General features: G+C 31.0%; 1 long non-coding RNA gene across 1 annotated transcript; it reads left to right on the forward strand.

The window, feature by feature from the left end:
• The first annotated feature begins 2,987 nt into the window (after positions 1–2,987).
• LOC114754861 (uncharacterized) lies at positions 2,988–10,029 on the forward strand. Its single transcript, XR_003741260.1, has 6 exons — positions 2,988–3,450; positions 3,790–3,893; positions 5,017–5,712; positions 5,826–8,988; positions 9,725–9,808; positions 9,909–10,029. It is a non-coding gene; the product is annotated as an uncharacterized LOC114754861 (long non-coding RNA).
• The last annotated feature ends 5,727 nt before the right edge of the window (positions 10,030–15,756 follow it).

Raw genomic sequence — 15,756 nt, forward strand, 5'->3', positions numbered from 1 at the left:
TTCAATGCTATCCACATGGCTTGTGCAGTTTTGTGCGACTCAAATTCGCACATGAGGTCGTCAGCCATGGAGCTCAAAAGTGTGATTCTTGCTATGCTATTCTTCTTTTTCCATGTTAGATATGCCTCTTGGTCTCTCTTGTGCTGGACCGTGTTGCCAGCTTCAGGTTCAACCATAGCAGTGGTGAGAGGCTCTATCGCATCCTGTTCTTTTAGGATATACTGGACCTTTTAGTGCTAGATGTCCCAGTTGTCCCCGTTAAGCTTTTCCCCTTTGTTCAATTCAGCAATTATGTTCTTGGTTGCCATTCTTAGTTCTGTGACAAATCTATCCCACATTAATCTATGTTCTCTTTAAAGAGAACCGAACCAAAGAACATTTCAGTTATATAGTATAATGAAGTATACAATGTAATGTGCCTATATTATCCTCGATCAGTAAATAATGAAATTACAAGATCTATGATCAGGAGAATACGTTTGTACCTCCCATCACACAGATACTAGTAATTATCATTATATTCTATCAAGAATACTATATAAGCACTTCAAAAATGTAACCTTTAGAAGTCTTATCTTCTAAAAGCTCCCACTTATAAAAGGCATACACATGATATTCACAAATAATCATACAACAATAATTCAAGTAATTTCATTAAATGAAATAGCATACTTAGTCTGTTTACAATGCATGAAACCACAAACTTAAGGCGAATACAAATATTACATCATTTGATATGAACATAAAAGTAATCAAGCATTGCTTTTCTTAGGCTTCTAAGCTTGCACGTTTTGTTCATAAAGGAGGACACTAGCTCTATGGCCCAAATCCAGTAAGACTTTCTTATGGGTTTGCCTTTAGGTCCGCCTCTAACTCTTATTGCTCTTATGTACTCCATTATGACTCTAAGGTAGAATTCAGTATTCTTCTTATCGGTCATATAATGGACATAGCTAGCTAGCACACCATTGATGCCTTTTATGTTTGTTAATTTAGCTGCATCTCTTTCAGCTATTCTCATAGCTAAAGCAAGGGTACAGGGTTGATCCACCTCTTCGCCTTCCTCTACTTCGGTTTTATTGGGAAGATCTAGTGAATCATTACAGACCAAATGAGATTCGGTACAGAGGGGTACAGTGAGAAATAAAGATTCTGACTCAGATCCAGAATCCATTAACTCCTCCAGGATTTCTTGAGGAACCTTTTCAGGGTCCTCTTCAGGATCCTCATCCTCTGGTTCATGTTCTGGAACTGCATTATCCATGTATAAGTATTCCAATGAACCATCTTGGATATTTTCAGTGCTACTAGAAGCCTTTTGCTTCATTTTCACCTAGAACAAAATAATTTAAATTATTTTGAATATTCTGGAATTTATTTCCACATGAAAAATACCAGAAAATACACTGAAAATACTCACAAATAGATCCTTAATTATCTCCAAAATTATCAAATTATATATCAAAATGAAGATCTTGATTTTAGGGATTTGTAAAGACAAACTGCACCTCAAATGGACCTTTCAAGCGCCTACACGCACCCCTAGAAGGAAAAATTAGGTAAAAATTGAAAAAAAAATTTCGCCCACTTGCCCTGTCAGCGCGTGTACTTCACGCGCCGCCATGCAGCCTGCCGCCGGCGACACGCGCCGTGCCTGCAGCCTCCACACGCCACCACCTGTCAGGTGGTGGTCCCCACGTGCCAAGGTAGGGTGCCACGTGGCAGAACGCGCCACGTGGCGCTGCTAGGTCAAAAAAAAGTTTTTTTTTTAAAGTATACGCCCCTTTTTTTTATGATTTTGGTCTGGGCTGGATCCTGCCTCCAGCCCAGTACACCCCCTTCCCTTTTTTTTTTTTTGTTTGGGCTGGATCCTACGTCCAGCCCAGTTCATGAGTTATATTTTTTGTTTTTCTTTTTAATAGGAGGGGCCAAAACGACGCCGTTTTGGCCCCTGGAGGTCTCCTTCAACCTCCAGCCGGGTTGCCTTGACCCGGCTTCTGCAACCGGGTCGGGTCCGACGGTTCTCTCCTCCGTATCTTCGCCGTCCGGTGTCTGTTTTTAGTGTACTTTATATCATTTTCTTCGTTTTTTCGAGTTCTACGCAATGGGATAAATTTTGAAACCTAAAAACTTGATTTTAAGCAAACTCAAAAATGAGAACCGTACGGCCAAAAGAATATACAGTATAAAACGATCTTCACGGAGGCAGAGAAGCAACCCAATATGTCTAAACATAAATATAAGACACAAAAACTATCATATTGAAAGTAAAATGGAGGATTTGCATAATATATTGAAGCAAATCGCAAGTTACTCAGACCGACAATCAGAAAAAAAATACTGATATGAAAACGCAGGCCACAGAATCAACAGGAAAAATTACATGCTCTGATACCAATGAAGTATTTCGGGCATACCTGAAGTCTGCAGTGAAGTCAGGTTGCCACGCGAAGGTCCAATCACGGTGATGGAGTCGGATCTGGGAGACACAGCAAATGCACCTGGTGGGGAGGATGATGAATAGAATGCCGAGAGAGGAGACAGGAGAGGAAGGAAAAACGTTAGGTCGCGAAACTAATCATCACAGAGTTACTAATAACGCCACGTTATTTTCAAATGTGAAAACTGCCTCATCTGTTTGTTAACCGTTCCCTCCCTTTTGCATAATATATGAAAAGGCGAAAATTACAGTTAAGGACCCATAATATTTTGCTACTCACACTAAGACTCCAAATGATAATGGGCTTGGGTCCAATCCACCAAGGGTGGACTGGCCCATTTTCTTACAGTAATTTTTCCGAGAATCGAGTTCTCCTTTTGTATCTCTGTCGCATTTCTATCTTTGTTGTCCTTCATTGCTTTTCTATTTGCCACGCTAATCTTCTATATTTTCCCTTTCTTTGCTTCTCACTGATCCCCAAAGCAACACTAACAACATCAACACCAATAGCACTGACAGCCGCAATACTTTTCCCTTCTAATAATTTCCATATTTCTCGGCGAGTTTATGCGGTTTGAGTTTTTGTGGCCTTTGTTGAATTAATCGTTTTTAGAAATAAACTGTTAGTTAATGATGGTAGAATTGGAGCAGGATTTCAATTTTTTTGAAGATTTATCGACGTGGTCGCATTTTGAGTCTGTAGTTTTGTAGTTTGATTTTACCTCTGATGAATTAATTTCTGCTCCATGTTGTGATTGTGGGAGTCGTGTAAGTAGTTATGATTCACTATTTTCTTTCTAGGTAGTATATATGGAATGAAATTGGTGAAAGCTATAGTGATAGAAACAAGATGCTTATTCAGCTTGAGCAAGAATGCCTTGATATTTACTGTCAACAGGTTAAACAAACAAGAAAGTACAAGGCTGACTTGTACCAGTCATTAAGTGATGCAGTAGCTGAAATCGCTAATATTATATCTAGCCTTGGGGAAGTGTGCCTCATTTTCACAGGTTTGTTGCTACTTTGTTTTATCTTGCTCTTTTAACTACAATAACGGTCAATGAACTCTTATACATGGTATTCACTGGTAGATTTAGTTCGTTTCTATTCTTGAAAATGAGGTAATTGAGTTGGGCAGTTGGCCTAGGGGAATTGAGTATTTACGTGCTGCAGGAGCCAGCAGGGGGTAGAGTAGACTTGTGCCAGCTCCCACGCCATGCTGATTGTTCTATGGCTCCTGCAGGCTGCGACACTCGTCATTTGTGCCTTCTGATTGATATCTAATTTTGTCTTTAACCTTCTAATTTTTTTTATCATCTTGCATTTGTTGTCTGTTTTGCTGATCACAGTCGAAACAATGGGAGAAATGAAAGCAGTGGCAAAAAATATGCATCAAGGGAAGGCAGAGATGGCTAGGCCCTCAGATGCTTTTATCACTGAAGTTCATAAACAAGTATACCTATTTCTTCCCTGCGACATTTTATCCTTGATGGCTACATAACAAACTCTTTTGATGGCTAAGCCTATGATCTTTCGTAGACACATGTGCAGAGTTTACTTTAAATATAAGAAAATGATTTCTCTGTAGGCACCAGCACCGTTTCCTGGTACAATAAAAGTGAATCAAACCATTTCTTCACTATGTGTGTTTGTGTATCTAAACACATTTCTTTTAGCTATCTTGATATGATTCTTTTCCCCAGAAAAGTACCATACAATACTTTGCTTTCCCTTTAAAGATATTCAAATTACCTATTTTATGTTTTTAAATAAAAAAATATTTCTATATTATTAATACAACTGATATTCAACGTACCTATTTCACTTCTTTCCACCGTGTACCAAGGTTTTCATACCTTAATTTGATTTGATCTAACAAATTACCATAATAATAATAGCTTGGTTATATTATGGCCATATTTTTGTTTTAACAATAGGAAGAAAGTAAAAAAATTACTGTATATTATAGACTAGGAAGAAAGTAAAAGAATTACTGTATATTATAGACTAATAGTTAAGTGAAAGACTATATACACTGAAAGGATTTTTAGGAGTACTCTTTGATAATCTCTTGAGGGTTTTCGAATGATGCTTCAAGACGGGTGTTTTATGAATGATGTCTGCGTATTAATTAAAATGGGATTTTCTTAATCTTTTTTTTTTTTGCAAATGAATCCATTATTTATTCAAAAATTGTTTGCTACTGAAAACATCAAAATTATTAACTACTAGCTGAATTTTGGTTCTTTCTTTCACCAGATGACGCATTGCACTCCACCAATACCCCAATTTATTTCAAACTTGCTTCATGTTAGTTCTGTTTAAAAACGTCTACATTTGACTCTGGTTGTGCATGTGTTAGATTCGCAGGAGTCATTGATTCTTTTTTTTTTCTTTTTTTGCATAGTAAGGATTTTAATTTTTATCAATAGTCAATTCAACAAAATTTTGTCCACATCCTAATGCTAACTATCTCTGTGTTCTGTTATTGATGTTTTTGTTGTGAATTATAAGTAGTGAGTTCTTTACCGTGTATCATGAAAAAGATAAAGTTATTTTTGGTGATTCTGTTTTAGAAGAAGAGCCAAGTCCTTTTGTAGGACAGTGGCAAGGTAATGCTGCCTCTTTCATGCAATACAATGAACATCGCAACCAAGAAACAGAATGAAAATGGGATTTTATGGGTCTTGAAGGCTTGGCTCTGAAGTTGGTTGAAGGTGATCAGAAAGCAAGGAATTGGTAGGGGAAGCTAATTCATTTAGTAATTTTATCTGGTAGATTCATTTATAGGACTTTGTTGTTGTAGTGTTCTCTTATTGTTAGTGTTGCATTGAATCAAGAACCTAAAAGAAGCATGGAAGCTGATATAGACACAAGGACATTGGCCAAATCTAAGGTGCTCAAGTTCTGTTTGAAATGTTGTATTGTTTCGATTCAAAGTGTTTGAACACGTGTGGATGTGACTTCCTTTTTAAAACTTCTCCTAGCATATTTCATACTTGATTATTCTTCTATAGCCATATGTTTTATGATTTTACCTCTAGGTGGGATCAGTACTTTGTGCGATCAACTTTCAAGAATTCATTTTGGAGTAGATGACAACAATCCTACTTCAGCAGAAATTTATTTTGGAGTGTATCACTAATAAGTTATAATGTTTACTTATTTATGACTTTATTTTGAGGCTTAATGTTGTACATGATATAATTGTTAAGGATTTGCAAGGTGAAGATCAACTGTAGACTCTTACATACTCTGCTATCTATCTGAAGGTCTTCTTTGCTCTCCATCTATCTGATTTGTGTGATTATGTTTTCCAAATTAAACTCTAGAACATGGTTAGATGTGCCTATGAGAAATTGAATATGGTTATCCAATTTTTCAGATTCTATCCATTTGAGTTTGGAAAAACGCATATGGTCAGGACCGAAGATAAACACCAAACCACTAAAAGTTCATATTGGGTTGAGGTTTGTGTTATAAGATGATTAATTTTTCAATAGTGCTACGGAGCAAGAAAAACTTGACATGTGAGACATTAAACGAGGGTGTTGTCTTTGTCCTGTAAAGGGTAAGCTTTCTTTGGCATTTGAAATGTAGGAGAGAAGACCGATCATTTTTATTTGTTCTGTAATATTTATATTTAACCGCTTTGAATTTTCTTTTCTAAAATAATTCAAGTCTTATTTTCCTTGCTGATAATATTTTGCCTTCTTTTGACTACGACAGTGAGTGCGTTAATTTTTTTTAATCAAGTTTAGGCTACAATGGAGAATGATATAACTCGCTAAAAAATCAATGCTAAGGAGGAAAGCTTTATTATTTTAAATGGATTATGTCGTTTCTTGTATAGTCAGCATTGACCCTGTTCTATTAACGCACATTGATGGACACGTGTTTGAGTCTGCATAGTTGAGCTTTTGCTAGATACCTGATTTGTGGTTTAAACAAGTGCTTGATATGCATGCCTACAAGGCACGACATAGAGAATATGCTTTGAAGGGTCATAAACATTTCTACTTCATGACCTCTCAGGCAGTGAGTTATGAATTTAACCTATGCATGCTGTCTTCAATTCTAATGGAATGAATTTTGTTGGTTTTACTGCTGTTGATCGAGTAGTTTCACTGGGTACAAAGATATATTTTTTGGATTTCATAAATATGATTTTTTAATTGTTCTGTGAGTTTTTTAACTTCTGCTTTTTATTTGAGTTTCTATATTATAAGTGACTGATACAAGTGCCAAATGAAACTTGGGGCGTTTTATTAAATTGTTATGTGCTATTACCGTCATGCAGTTTTCCTTTAAATTGTTATGCACAAGTACTTGTTGCAGAAAGTTGTTGATGTGTGTATTAGTTGTTATGTACCATTACCGTCATACAATTTTCTAGAAACTCATTCCTATTCAGATCTTTCATTAAATTACGATCTTCGTATACGCCACATATTTAGAACAATCATAGAAATTTATAGATTGTCCAAATCAAGGCCTCATTGTTCCATATTCCACAGTCCAGTTTCTCAAAGATTAAAATATTCTACATGAAAATGGCTCTGACTTTCAAACGTAGTGCTTAAATTTTTGTGATTAGTATGTCCACTTAAGGTCCATAGTATTATGTATATGCATCTTATTTTAGGAGTGATAGACAGTAGGATTTGTGTTGATTTCCTGCTATGATTTTGAAATTGTTTTCATTTAAAATACTTTTGTCATATTGTTGGTTCATTCTATGCTATATTATAAATTTTGTGCTATGATTTCAAAAATAAATAATCAGAACAAAGTGTTGTTGATTATTTACGAGGAAGCAGAGATGTTGTCATTGTTTGTGACTTCATTTTAATTTTTTAATTAAAAGGGTCAATTTGTCCGAATATTTATCTACTGTCAATAAGCAAGCAGATAATTATACTCATTCACACAGGCACCAAACATATCATTTCCTCCAAGTAGACTGCCTATTTTGCCTTCTCTTATATAGAACCTATTGTGCTTTTCCACCGATATTTCATTGAATTTTCAGAAAGTTATTATGCCAAATTTTATAAATGGACTAACGCATAATGCTGAATCTGTAACAATGACTACCTTTTGCCATACAAGGTTATCATGCTGTAAAATTCAATGAAAGATCTTCATTTTGAAATCATGTGTGACGCCGTTGCCTGTGATATGTTCATACCAATGAGTCAATATTCTATAGGATTATAATTATAAGGTTAAAAAATAAAAAAAGAAATATTGCCTGTTTCTTTTGTTCTTGCAGCTGTATAGGAAAATCTTAAGAGGTGGCTTCAATGTAGATATCAGGCTGAAGAAGCTAGGATCCCAGAGTCTTCAACATTTTTGTTAATACAAACCAATAAAGTCGAAAGAATTAGAGAATTTTTTGACTTAATCATCAGATAACCTCGAAGACCCATTCTGTAATTTTCTTTAGGGTACCCTAAAAGCAAACTTACATATGTTTTTGGTACATTTTTATTTTGTGATAATCATGCATATCTCCCTTAAATTTACAGCTGTGAAGTCAAGACATTTTTTCTGATGTTAGGTTATATTGATGAGAAACAAATCGTTAATTTATTGTTGGTATGCATCCAGAAAGCAATATAGTTTAAGTTCAATTCTCATTTGAACTTGTGTTTACTTATAATAGAGTATTTGTAACTAGAATGCTTGTGGTTATCAATCTCATTTTCATTGTGTTATAAGTCTCAACTTTTAAAAATAGATTCCTTAACAACAATGACAATTGAAAGAATTGTTCCCGGGACAAGTTACTCTGTCTGACTTTGCTGTATTAGTAGATGTTTTAAGGCTATTAACATTATAAGGGCAATAAAACTCTTTTTAGTTCGCCTACTCTGCCATGGAAAGCTCTAGCAAGGGTTTGGTATTCCTTATGAGCTTCATGTCATGCCCATTATAAACGCTATCAAATGATTTTGGCTTCCTTTTGGCATAGAGAGACACAACAGGTAGCTCTGAAAATGTTGGCTTGCGAAGTAGAAATAGCATAAATAAATGTTCAATTTGAATTTCTCATTTTTTATTGAACATGGCTAAAAAAAAATTTCTTCACTATATCTTGTCATTAAGCCAGTGTTTTCCTATCCTGATTCATTTATATTTACTTATTCTAGGTTTTTGTAGGGGTTTAATGGGTGACCATCAAAATCATAGAATTCTAATTGTTTTGGATCTTTTCTATCCCAACTTTGGTGGTGTGGAGAAACACATTTGTTATCTTTCACAACGCCCGCTTAAGTTAGGTCACAAGGTTATGGACAAAGTTGAATTTATGAGTTAAACATGTTCTTAGAATCTTCTAACCTTTGGCCATTGACATGGCTTTTTTATAAATGGTCTTTGCTGCTTGAGAGTGCAAGGAACCAAGGGGAAGTTTGAAGATTACTAACCTTTATTCTCATTATGGAAGCTAGAAAGAAAGATGTAGCACCATGCAGAATTTGCCAGAGATTTTTGCTAATATAAAAGTGTGTAGAAAGAAGACTAATTGCAGACGAAAGGAATAGGTTAGTATATTGCATTGGTATATGCTGTATTATAGGTGGTTTACTTTTTTTGGATTTGTATTAGTTTGTAGCTTGGTCTATATGCTTTCTGTTCAATGTTTATTTGGATATTAGTGAGTGTAATAATTTTTTTTATATTAATAGAGTTGATTGTTTATGTGCAAAAAAACTGCTTCTTGAACCGAGTTCATGAACTTGGATGCCTCAATGTTCCTACCCGCTAGATTTTATTTTTTTATGTTAATATGGTCATGCTGTTGACTGTGTGATTTTGTATGCTCCGTTTCTATGACAATTTGGATAATATATGAGCAAGAAAGAAGCTGAATATAGAGAATTTGACTTCATTGTACATATCTTTTCATACTCTCAGTGATTTTCATTCCTAAATTATCTTTTTGCATTAGAGATTTCTCATTGATTTTGTACATATAACTCGAGGGATTTAAGAGAGCTCTTATTTTTTGTTGACTGAAGAAAATTTGCTTTCTTTACTTTTTTCAACCAACAAGAAAAGGAATGGATATTCAATGCGTATGCACTTTGCAGTCAATATTGGTCGGCCTGGATATTGAGTGACTAAGCAATTTGACCTAAGGACAGTAGTGACCAATTCACCAAAAACAGAAAACAGTAGCGACCTCTTTTTTCCCCCAGTTTTTCCATTGTATTATTTTTGTCTTAAATTTATTTCCCTTCTCGTTTGGATGTTGATGATTAGATGTCCTTAGAACAGTTAAAGGCAGAAAAAGATGATTCTCTGCAATTGGATCAACTAAAGCCATGAAGATTAACTCGAATTCCTCAAATTCTTTATAGGGTGAGTTATGCTACTAAAAATATAGAAATAATTGGTTTTTGTAACATTTTTAGATTAAAAATAAGATTCTATTACAAAGTATTTGTCCCTTTTGGAGTAGGAATGTGAGCTATTCTGCAGAAAATAATGCAGTCAGCAAGGCAGAAAAATGGGTTATGTTAAACTTTTCTGAAGGTTGTGATTATGAGAGATGGGGTTAAGCGTGGAGGACGGAAAGGAGTTGTGACCTGTGAGTTAACTCAATATTGTGCTCTTTTGCTTGAACAATCAGCATTTTTTCTTTTTCAAGTTTAATTGATAACCGACAGATATAATAGAAGCAGGTCCTCCCTCTTTGACGCCGATTAATGAAAGGCTACTATTTTTTTTTTTTTTTGTCTAGGCTAAAATAACTCTGTCCATGATTCCTGCAAATAATTTCTTCTGCTCATTGATTATGAAATCAATTCTACTGCTGGAGAGATGAAGGCTGGTCCCACAATTTTAATCAATAAATTTCTATTTTATGCAGATTTAAATTCCGTTATTAATTATGTGTCATTTCTCGCTCTACTATAGGCTAATTCCAGATGTCTTTTAGGGAGATTTTTGTAAGAATGAGAGCTTGCTCAAAATGACATGTGTTTTACTTCCTCTTAAGTATTTTAAAAGATAATTTTGGTCCAAAATATGAAATGCTGACAAAGTAATTAATGATAGCTTTAGAAAGAGTTTTAAATGCATGAGAGAGATAAGGGAATTTTTTTAATCACATTTTTTAATAAGAAAAAAATAGGTAACTTATATTAATTTAAAATATATTTAATAATTTAGCTAATTTTTTTTGCTTGTAAGAAATGCTTAACTAACATCCTAGGACAAGAGGGAGTAGATCTGTAATCACATTTATAAATCTAAATCTAAAATACAATATAAATGCATTATAAGGAGACTTTTATTTAGCACCATGATAATGTTCCCACATCATAGGTCCATGTCTATTTGTTTTAAGGAAATGATAAATCTTATTAAATTTAAAACTGATCAATAATATATATATTTTTATCACTTTCAAATTTGATATTTAAGCCACAGCTTTTTCACTTTTTTCAAGTGAAAATTACATAACATTTATTAAACATTTTAATTAGAGGCCAAGCGATATCTCTTACTTGATAGCTGGAGACTAATCTCAAGCATCATAAAGATCATTAAAGTGGATTTTGTCTCTAAAAATTTATTAAACTCAAATATACATAGCAATAAATATACTAAAATTTTAAAAAGTTAAAACTTCCTTCAATTTTCTTAATAAATGCTGTTATGTATAAAAATATATTTCTTACTGCAAATGTACACCATCTTATATATTAATAATTATTTCCAATATATGGAGAGAGAAAAAAGTTCACAACTATGCATGGTTGGAGTTTCTGACCTAAGTCATAGTATAAATTATATAAGTGCTCACAGATCGCAATTCAGGTCACATATCCAATTAATGAAAACAATTTTTAAACTTTAAAAACGGAGAAATATATCAGCATTTTAAAATAAGAAATATTTGCCACATATAATATGTTTATAATAAATTTATCACTGATTCCATCCATATAAAAAAAAAATAATAGCAAGTCAATATATAAATAATAGAATTTATTAGAAAAAACAAAAATCACATAGGTCAACACCAAGCATGCAAAAAGAATATATGTCAACTTTCTCACTTGGTTAAAATAGTTTCCAAACTTTTTGAATGTTGACCCATAGTTAAAAGACATCTAAAATTTTTAGAATAAGAAATATTTGTTGTATATGATGTGTTCTCTTTTTTTGCCCCCCCATGGCGTGCTCTAAAAGCATGCATGATGATGGGACACTTGTTGACTTTTTATCTAGAGAAAACAATTTCTCAACTTTTAAAGCGCAAAGCATTCTTAAAAGTTAAAATAAGACACACTCACATACTCATATGTTTTAAATAAGTTTATCATGTATCAAATAAATATATAGTAAACAAATTCATCATTTATGTAAATAAAAAATTAAAATGAATAGCAAGTCAATATATAAATAAAAAAATTTATTTAAAAAGTGAAATTCGCACGGGTTAACCGCAAGCATAAAAGAAAGACATGTTCAGTTTCTCACTTTGTAAAACCAATCATAGACTTTTTGAGTGTAGAACCATAATTAGAAAAACACTTACAACTCTTAAATTAAGAGTTATTTACTATATATAATATATTCAAAATAAATTCATCATTAACTTAATACATCAATTGTTAAAAAAAGTGAAATTTGCACGTTCAACAACATGCACAGAAAAAGAACATATATTCACTTTGTCACTTTATAAAAAAAATCATAGAGTTTTTAAATGTAGAGCCATATTTTGAAAAAAACTTGAAATTCTTAAAATAAGAAATATTTATTATATATGATATGTTTTAAATAAATTTATCATTAATTTCACATATCAACATAAAAAATAAAATCAATAGGACACTATATTATAAATAAGGAAAAATTAGATAGAATGACTAATAGGGCGTGATATTTATGAGGAAGGATCATAAAAATTAAAATTATTTAAAATGACCAAATATTCTAATACAAATATAACAATACCATATTGTCTCTATCCAAACCTCATATTTCTCCCATATACCTTCCTACATTTTATTTTTAAAACTAATAGAAATTAATAAATTTTACTAAATTAAACCTGATTTCTCTTAAAGTTTACAACTTTCTCCAAAATTAATTAAAAAAATATACAAACATTGTTCAGTGATGTCAAAATTAAATTTTTATTTTCTTTATAAAAATTAAAATTTTATTTTCAAAATGATTTTAACTGAAAATACAAGTTATATAATTTTATTAAAATTTATATTATTATATAATTTATTATATACACAATTTTAAAAAATAAAAAATTGTATAATTAACTTTTTGTTTTATGAGAAATTTATATCTGATTTAAAATAAAAAATTCATATAATGATAAGAAATTTAAAGAATTCAGATAATTATTATAATTTTATAAGACCCCCTCAAAACTATTTAACAAAAGCCACCTAATTATATGATATATTAATATGAATAAAATATAAGATACAAAAAAAAACTAACAAATATAAAAGAAATTGTATTTCACTTAAACGAACTACAAGGGAATATATCCCTAAAAAATAATTTTTTTGTAAAATAAACTAATTTTAAATATGTTAAAATTTCTACCTAATATTTTAGTAATTAGTGGATTAAGATATTAAAAAAGCATCATTTTCCCAAAAAAAAAAAAGGGAAAACATTATTATCGTTTGTTTATATTGTAATTTATTATAGGATTTATTGAAATTTCGTATTGACAATATTTTTTGGATTAGGATTAAGTATTGTCCCTTGAAAGCAATCATGGTTACATATTTTGCATAAAATTATAAAAGATTATCTGAATTCTTTAAATTTCTTAGTATTGCATGAATTTTTTTATTTCTAAATCAAATACAATATTTGTAAAATAAAAAAAAATTATACAAATTTTCTTTAAATTTTTTAAAATTATGTATATAATAAATTATATACTAAATATTTTAATAAAAATTTTGAAACTTTTATTTTTTAATTAAAATTTGTGATGGTTATAAAAAGAAAATCTTATTTTTATAAATAAAATCAACTTTATTTTTCACTTGACTGAACGATATTTGCATATTTTTTAATTGATTTTTACGTAACTTGTAAACTTTGAAAGAAATCAAGTTTGATTTAGTAAATTTTATTAATTCTTATTTGTTTTAAAAATAAAATGTAAGAAAAAATATAGGAAAAAATAAAAGAGATTTAGATAGGGACAATATGGTATTTTTAAATTTAGATTTAAATATTTCATCTTTTTAAATAATTTTAATTTTTATGATCCTCTCTTATAAATATCTCTCCTCATTGGTCCCTCTCTCTAATTCTCCCTATAAATAATGCAATTTATTTTAAAATTGAAAATCACATGGGTCCAAGCAAGTATAGTGGGCACATTTTCACGTTCCCACTTAAAAAAAATAATTCCTCAACTTTTACGGCGTATATTTGTTTATAGGGATACAATAAAAATTGTTAAAATATGAAATATTTGGTATATAAAATCAATAACAAGACAACATATAATAATTAAATTTATTAGGAAAATGAAAATGGCACAAATCTGAGAGCGAGCATCTCAAGAAGTCGCGTTCTTTTTCTCAGTTAGTAGAGATAGTTCCTCAACTTTTGAAGCACACGTTGATAATTAAAAAACTCTAAGCATTCTTAAAATAGGAAATATTTGCCCTATATAATATATTTTTCATAAATTTATTATGAATTTTGTACATCAATATAAAAATAAAATCAATAGCAAGTCAAGATGTAAATAATGCAATTTATTAAAAATTGAAAATACACAAATACAACCCGACTTGCATGTCTTGGAATAACAAATCGCTCACATGTTGATATATCCATGATTATATATTGTAATATTCATGTTACAAAGGGTTGCATAGATGATCAATTATTTACAAAGAGGTTTTTTGCAATGTTTTGGAATGAGTGACAAATATATTCATTACACGTGATAGTTGTGTTTTTTTTTTTTTGTAGTGTGATAGTTGTGTTTAACAAAACTTATTCGACTGTATATTTTACTAATTTGATCCTTGCATCGCACGGTTCATAAATGTTATTATTTATAAAATTAGAAAATTTGAATTTAAAATCATTCCATGCATTAATAATTATTTATATTTTAGAGTATAAAAAATTAGATGCACGGGAACCTATAATCTTGTCACATAACATAGGCAAATTAATTAGATTGTGTAATGGCATCAGCTCATTATCGGCTGCTTAGAAAAATATTTCATTGGAGTAGAGATCATTGTAGGGACACATTGGATTGCATGTATTGATTCTAAATTTGATCATTACGCCACCTAATACATCACTACCATTCACTCTGTGCAGAAGATAATATCTAATGATGCTATGTTTCGTTATGGCTATTAACAAGAGTCAATGTCAAAGCATGATAAATATTGGATTGTATTTGCCTTGCCCAGTTTTCACATATGAACAGCTATATGTGGCCATATCATGCGTGCGATATAGAGAAGGTCTTGGTCCTTGATGATAATAAAAGTTCTATAGGAAAAAACTTTTAATGTTGTCTAGGAATTTTTTTATAATCTACGAATTTGAAAGATTTATTGTGTTCAACCTGACATTTTATTTTCTATCAATTGCAAAGCTTTTTATTTGCTTCATATATACCCTCTGCATCGCACGGGCACCAGTTGTAACTAAACAACTTGTCAAATAGCGTCATAAAATGCTTATATGATAAAGCTTTTTTAAATTTACAATTTATATTTTGTTAAAGAATTGAAATCAAAAAAATTTTCATAATAAAGATACAATCAATTTACTGCATCATATATATCAATAAAAATAGTTCTGTAAAATCAATTAATGTCAATTCATTGTTATAATTAATGTTCTGCTTGAACGGAAAGAAAAGTTGAGAGGAAAGAAAATAGGAAGAGAGAAAATAAAGAGAAGGAAAAACTAGAGGGAAAATATTTTCATCCCTCTTGCTTGGATAAACGAGAAAAAATAGAGAGGAAAGAAAATTAATAAATATCCAAATGACTAAAATGTCTTTATCAAAATATATCATATTTAAAATTAAATTAAATTAAATATTGCAATAGAAAAATTATACTAACATTGGCATCGTCAAATAATTAAAATCAAGTTATTTGGTTGATATATATTTCAGATTATTATATTTTAAAGCCAAATCATTTAATAAAAATATTGTTTTAAGATAAAAAACTAAAAAATGAATAAATTTTTAAATATAATAAAAGAAAAAAATATGGAGAGTAAGAGATAGTAGGGATAGTCATGGAAATCTTGTTTTC

This window comes from Neltuma alba, unplaced genomic scaffold, assembly GCF_004799145.2.
Source record: "Neltuma alba isolate B1F8T4 unplaced genomic scaffold, ASM479914v2 tig00010219_pilon, whole genome shotgun sequence".
Classification (NCBI taxonomy): Eukaryota; Viridiplantae; Streptophyta; class Magnoliopsida; order Fabales; family Fabaceae; genus Neltuma; species Neltuma alba.